Source organism: Cupressus sempervirens, chromosome 7 (assembly GCF_028749045.1).
Source record: "Cupressus sempervirens isolate cs-2001-9-10 chromosome 7, ASM2874904v1, whole genome shotgun sequence".
Classification (NCBI taxonomy): Eukaryota; Viridiplantae; Streptophyta; class Pinopsida; order Cupressales; family Cupressaceae; genus Cupressus; species Cupressus sempervirens.
This window is the reverse complement of record NC_143124.1, coordinates 686,592,970-686,599,592: the sequence shown is the minus strand read 5'-3', so window position 1 is coordinate 686,599,592 and position 6,623 is coordinate 686,592,970. Positions and strand designations below refer to the sequence as shown.

The following is a 6,623-nucleotide window of genomic DNA, read 5'->3' as shown; positions in this document are numbered from 1 at the left end:
TTAACCACTTTTGTATCATGTACATGACTCGGGGCACCAAGTTGAACACAGTGACATGAGTCTTGCAAAAAAACTGGAGGCAGTTAAGGCTCGAGGCGATACGAGTCGGGGTTGCCGACACAATTTGGGTTGAAAGCTTTGGGCGTTAACCCAAAAAAAGAGTTGACCGCCTTTGGATCACGCACATGACTCAGCGCACTTAGAATCATGTTGAGCATGGTGACATGAGTCATGCAATAAAATTGGAGGTAGTTAAGGCTCGACGCAATTCGAGTTGGGGTTCGGGTAGTTGGGGCGATTCGTGTCGGAGTTGTCGACACGGTTCGAGTTGAAAACTTTGGGCATTAACCCAAAAAAAAAATGTTGACCTCTTTTGGACCACGTACATGACTCGAGGCAGTTAGAATCAAGTCGAGCACGGTGACATGCGTTGTGCAAAAAATTCGGAGGCGATTCGAGTCGAGGTAGCCAACTCGATTTGAGTTCAAAACTTTGGGCGTTAACCAAAAAAATAAGTTGACCAATTTTGGATCACGTACATGAGTTGTCTGCCCTCGTGAAAATTACAAAACCCGGGGACCCGCCTGGAATTTACAGTCGGAAGATTTTTTTGCCCTCACGAAAATTTACAAACCCCACCCACTTAGAATATGGACTTGGAAGATTTTTCCGCCCTCGCAGAATTTACAAACCCCACCCACTCAAAATTTGGCACTTGGAAATTATGAAACCCCACACGCCTAGAATTTGGACTTGGAAGATTTTTCCGCCCTCACAGAAATTGCAAACCCAACCCACATGGAAATTGCACTTGGAAGACTTTTTCGCACTCGTGGAAATTACAAAACCCCACCCATGGGGAATTCGGCACTTGGGAGATTTTTTTGCCCTTTCGATTCCCTATCGATGATCGCGTAAACTGCACCCTTGAAACAGGGTTTCCCCATCTCTTAGGATCGACTAACCCATGTCCAAGTGCTATTCACATGGAACCTTTACCCACTTTAGTCTTCAAATTTCTCATTTGAATATTTTCTACTACCACCAAGATCTGCACTGGGGGCCGGTCCACCTAGGCTCACGCCCAAGGTTTCGCAACAACCCTCGCGTCCTCCTACTCATCGAAGCCTGGCACTTGCCTCGATGGCCGAGTATAGGTTGCACACTTCAACGCCATCCATTTTTGGGGCTAGTTGATTCGGCAGGTGAGTTGTTACACACTCCTTAGCGGATTTCGACTTCCATGACCACCGTCCTGCTATCTTAATCAACCAACACCCTTTTGTGGGATCTGGGTTAGCATGCAATTTGGCACCGTAACTTGACTTTCAGTTCATCCCGCATCGCCAGTTCTATTTACCAAAAATGGCCCACTTAGAGCTCACGATTCCGTGGCATGGCTCAACAGAGCAGCCATGCTGACTTACCTATTTAAAGTTTGAGAATAGGTTGAGGGTGTTACGCCCCCGATGCCTCTAATCATTTGCTTTACCCGATAAAACTCGCACATGAGCTCCAGCTATCCTGAGGGAAACTTCGGAGGAAACCAGCTACTAGACGGTTCGATTAGTCTTTCGCCCCTATACCCAAGTTAGACGAACGATTTGCATGTTAGTATCACCGTGGGCCTCCACCAGAGTTTCCTCTGGCTTCACCTTGCTCAGGCATAGTTCACCATCTTTCGGGTCTGAATAGTTGTGCTCACACTTGAACCCTTCACAGAAGATCAGGGTCGATCGGTGGTGCACCCCCCGAGAGGGGATCTTTCCAGTCAGCTTCCTTGCACCTCGCGGGTTTTCCTAACCCGCCAACTCGCACACATGTTAGACTCCTTGGTCCATGTTTCAAGACGGGTCAGATGGAAAGCCCACTGGCCAGCGCCATGAGCGCACAGGTGCCTGAGAGCCCGCTGTAAAGGTGTGCACTTTGCTCCTCGACCACCGTGATGGAAGTATTTGTGCGATGAGAAGGTCGCGCTTGTGCTGCCACAATAGCTCACGCTGGCACGTCCCCCGAATCGAGCGGCGGACTAGCTCACACCTTTCCGTATTCGATCGGGCCACATTGCCAGCTTCCATCTGCTTCCCTCCCGGCAATTTCAAGTACTCTTTAACTCAATTTTCAAAGTCCTTTTCATCTTTCCCTTGCGGTACTTGTTCGCTATCATTCTCTCACCCATATTTAGCCTGGGATAGAATTTACCACCCGATTAGGGCTGCATTGCCAAACAACCCGACTCGCCGACAGCACCTCATGGTGCGACAGGGTCTGGGCCCGACGGGGCTCTCACCCTCTCCGGCACCCCCTTCCAGGGGACTTGGGCCTAGTCTGTCGCTAAGGACACTTCTAAAAACTACAATTCGATAGGCGTGGCCATCAATTTTCATGCTGGGCTCTTCCTGATTCGCTCGCCGTTACTAGGGGAATCCTGGTAAGTTTCTTTTCCTCCGCTTATTGATATGCTTAAACTCAGCGGGTACTCACGCCTAACTTGGGGATGCAGTAGAGATGCAGCAATGCCTGCACTGTGGTAGGCCGCTGAGCCCAGAATAAATTTCCTCGCGAGGAATCATTCAATCAGCGCAAACCAACGCTGGCCTTTGCGAGCCACCGCTCATCGCGATGGATCGATGGACCTTGTGCTCATTTCAACCAACCGCATGCCACTTGTGGATGTGGACGGCCATCTCCGCTCCTCGCTAGGGAGGGCAAAATTTTGTAGTGCGAGACCCAAGCAGACGTGCCCTTGGCCGAGGCCTCGGGTGCAACTTGCGTTCAAAGACTTGACGATTCACAGGATTCTGCAATTCACACTAAGTATCGCATTTCGCTACATTCTTCATCTTTGCGAGAGCCGAGATATCCATTGTTGAGAGTCATGATTTTTTTTTGTTTTTTTCTTTCGGCGACCCAAGCGCGCAAGGCGCTGGCTCGCGCTTCATTCTTTCAATTTCTAAGGGTGCGTGATGCACCCGTGTGTTGGGTGTTGACACATCCTGAACCTTGAGCATGCAATGGGTGCGACGAGGAACATTGTGGTGTGTCCCCACCCCATCACCTCGTAAAGGTGGGAGGTGATGCATGGGAGAGCCATGTTAGAAAACAGGGCCCCTTCCTCACAAATCATGCAAGTGCACCCATCCTAAACACAAAATGCTCCAAGCGACGAGTCAACACACCTGGGCAAGGCAACGGGGGGTTGTGGCAATCTCGACTTGCTATCGTCGAAATGATGGATCCCTGGCACAGTGCCGCGCACGCGATCGGACCATGAAATCTCAACAGGGGACAAGGCTCGGACCCCCTCTAAATTGCAACCGAGAAGAGACCTCTCGCTTTGACGTGGACGTCATTCGAAGGCACTGATCCTAAACCAGATTGCATCCGAGTCTCCTTCTTCGCCCCGCGAGGAATCTATGCTTTTGATCACGGGCATTCGATGTGACCCTCAACCTTGATGGCGCTACACCCATAGCTTGGCCATCCAGCACATTGCTGCAAGGCCGAGTGTCCGCACGTCGCTGAGATTTCGGGGGCGGGGAGGAGGCCAGCTCCATCCCCTACATGATTCAGTGTCTCAAACCAACAATGATCCTATCGTAGGTTCACCTACGGTAACCTTGTTATGACTTCTCCTTCCTCTAAATGATAAGGTTTAGTGAACTTCTCACGACGTCGCTGACAAGAACCACTGTCATCACCATGATTCGAACACCTCACCGGATCATTCAATCGGTAGGAGCGATGGGCGATGTGTACAAAGGGCAAGGACGTAGTCAACGCAAGCTGATGACTCACACTTACTAGGAATTCCTCGTTGAAGATCAATAATTGCAATGGTCTATCCCCATCACGATGCAATTTGGCAAGATTTCCCAAACCTTTCAGGCCAGGGAGAGAAACTTGTTGGTTGCATCAGTGTAGCACGCGTGTGGCCCAGAACATCTACGGGCATCACAGACCTGTTATTGCCTCAAACTTCCATGGCCTAGGAGGCCATAGTCCCTCTAAGAAGCTGGCTGTGAAGGGGAACCTCCGTGTAGCTAGTTAGCAGGCTGAGGTCTTGTTCGTTAATGGAATTAACTAGAAAAATCACTCCACCAACTAAGAATGGCCATGCACCACCACCCATAGAATCAAGAAAGAGCTCTCAATCTGTCAATCCTTACTATGTATGGACCTGGTAAGTTTCCCCGTATTGAGTCAAATTAAGCCGCAGGCTCCACTCCTGGTGGTGCCCTTTTGTCAATTCCTTTAAGTTTCAGCCTTGTAATCATACTCCCCCCAGAATCCAAACACTCTGATTTCTCAGAAGGTGCTGGTGGAGTCCTTAGAGCAACATCCACTGATCCCTGGTCGGCATCGTTTATGGTTGAGACTAGGATGGTATCTGATCGTCTTCGAGCCCCCAAATTTCATTCTTGATTAATAAAAACATCCTTGGCAAATGCTTTCACAGTGGTTTGTCTTCCATAAATCCAAGAATTTCACCTCTGACAATGAAATACGAATGCCCCCGACAGTCCCTATTAATCATTACTCTGGTCTCGAAGGCCAACGGAACAGGACCAGACTCCTATCACGTTATTCCATGCTAATGTATTTAGAGCATAGGCTTTCTTTGAGCACTCTCATTTTTTCAAAGTAACGGTGCCGGAACCATGACCCAGCCAATTAAGGCCAGGAACACGCCGTTGGCAGAAGGGATGTGAGGGCCAGTGCACACCCAGAAGGTGGACCAACTGTGACGACCCAAGGTCCAACTATGAGCTTTTTAACTGCAACAACTTAAATATAAACTATTGGAGCTAGAATTACTATGGCTGCTAGCACTAGACTTGCCCTCTAATGGATCCTCGTTAAGGGATTTAGATTGTACTCATTCCAATTACCAGACTCGATGAGCCCAGTATTGTTATTTATTGTCACTACCTCCCCGTGTCAGGATTTGGTAATTTGCGCACCTGCTACCTTCCTTGGATGTGGTAGCCGTTTCTCAGGCTCCCTCTTCGGAATTGAACCCTAATTCTTTGTCACCCGTCACCACCATGGTAGGCCTCTATCCTACCATCGAAAGTTGATAGGGCAGAAATTTGAATGAAGCATCGCCAGCACAAAGGTCGTGCAATCCGTCAAGTTATCATGAATCACCAGAATAGCGGGTGAGCCCACATCGGCCTTTTATCTAATAAATGCATCCCTTTCGAGAGTCAGGATTTGGTGCACGTATTAGCTCTAGAATTACTATGGTTATCCGAGTAGCAAAGTACCATCAAAGAAACTATAACTAATTTAATGAGCCATCCGCAGTTTCACAGTCTGAAATAGTTCATACTTAGACATGCATGGCTTAATCTTTGAGACAAGCATATGACTACTGGTAGGATCGACCAGGTAGCTTCTAACAATGAGGGAACCCCCAAGACCTGCTACAACCAAGGGATGCCTGCTGCAATGGGAAACCGAAATTTGCATTCGCTCCGTCATGCATCCAAACATAATCTGCCACAAAAGCAACAAGAATGACATTCATAGCACATGCAGGACTCGCAACGCTCAAAGATTTCACACAAGAGGAAAGTGTCCCATCGTCAACCGGAGAGGGCTGAACAGGGAGCCTCGGTTCACAGGCACCTGGGAAGAACATCCCGTACAAAACCCTTTACCCTCGAACTCACTGTCGCCACTACTCAGACAGAAGCCTCGAGTCTATCGTAGCCACCTCAATTTTAAGGACACTCAGAGACATCCATTTCCCAGGCATATGCCTCCTACACACCTATTGAGGTGCACCCGCATAGACAAAATCCATCTTGATCGCAAAAAACATTTTCCCATGACGAAGAGCTGGTTGCCAAAGTGCCAATGAAGACCACCATGCTGAAGGGTGAAGGGTCGTGCGAGTCAAAAACATGGCTAGTTATGCAATTGGCGAGGGCATCACTGTGCACGCAACCACCTCAATTATAAGGCCGCTCAAGGGCATCGTGTATAACACTACCTTTGCACATTTATAGGTGATGAGAGCTCGCCCACATACATGGACATGTCTAACCTCTGGCAAATATCTCCTTTCCCAGCACAGCCTTGCTAACCATTCCTCGTGACACGTGATCTGCCAGTGCAAGTAAAGAAAAGTTCCTATGGGTGAACACTCTCACACTAGCATTGTTGGACAAGCTTCAATATCATGCACATGCACATACCAAAGAACTACACCATGAGGGAACCACCCGCGAGCACCCACATCTCGGCAAAAAGCGTTCATGTGATTTCTTCCCCTAGACAGACACGTTGGGCTTGCACTTGTCGGGGCATTGCAAAGGCGAGCACTCTAGTTTGCAGGAGCCTGAGAAGAACATCTTGTACGAAACCCGTTCCCCCAAAATGCTCAAATCACAAATGCTCACAGCAAAGTGGTAATGCAAAGATGTACACCGCGCACACGACCAAGTAAGGACACTCAGAGACATCCATTTCCTAGGCATATGCCCCCTACACGCTTTTTGGTGCACCCCGTACAAATGGCCATACTTCGACAAGCCCTCCCAGAATTTTGCATCTGAAGAGAGATGAAATGCCTTGGGCTTTTTGTCCACACAATGCAAACACCGAACGCTCTC

At 48.8% G+C, this 6,623-nt stretch overlaps 2 non-coding genes and 1 pseudogene across 2 annotated transcripts; all 3 read right to left on the bottom strand.

Moving 5' to 3' along the window:
* Positions 1-698: 698 nt before the first annotated feature.
* Positions 699-2,477, bottom strand: LOC149548663 (25S ribosomal RNA; annotated as a pseudogene).
* A 247-nt stretch (positions 2,478-2,724) lies between these two features.
* On the bottom strand, positions 2,725-2,878 carry LOC149548662 (5.8S ribosomal RNA). Its single transcript, XR_016354931.1, has one exon. It is a non-coding gene; the product is annotated as a 5.8S ribosomal RNA (ribosomal RNA).
* A 708-nt stretch (positions 2,879-3,586) lies between these two features.
* Positions 3,587-5,397, bottom strand: LOC149548661 (18S ribosomal RNA). The gene has a single exon (XR_016354751.1). It is a non-coding gene; the product is annotated as an 18S ribosomal RNA (ribosomal RNA).
* Positions 5,398-6,623: the final 1,226 nt, after the last annotated feature.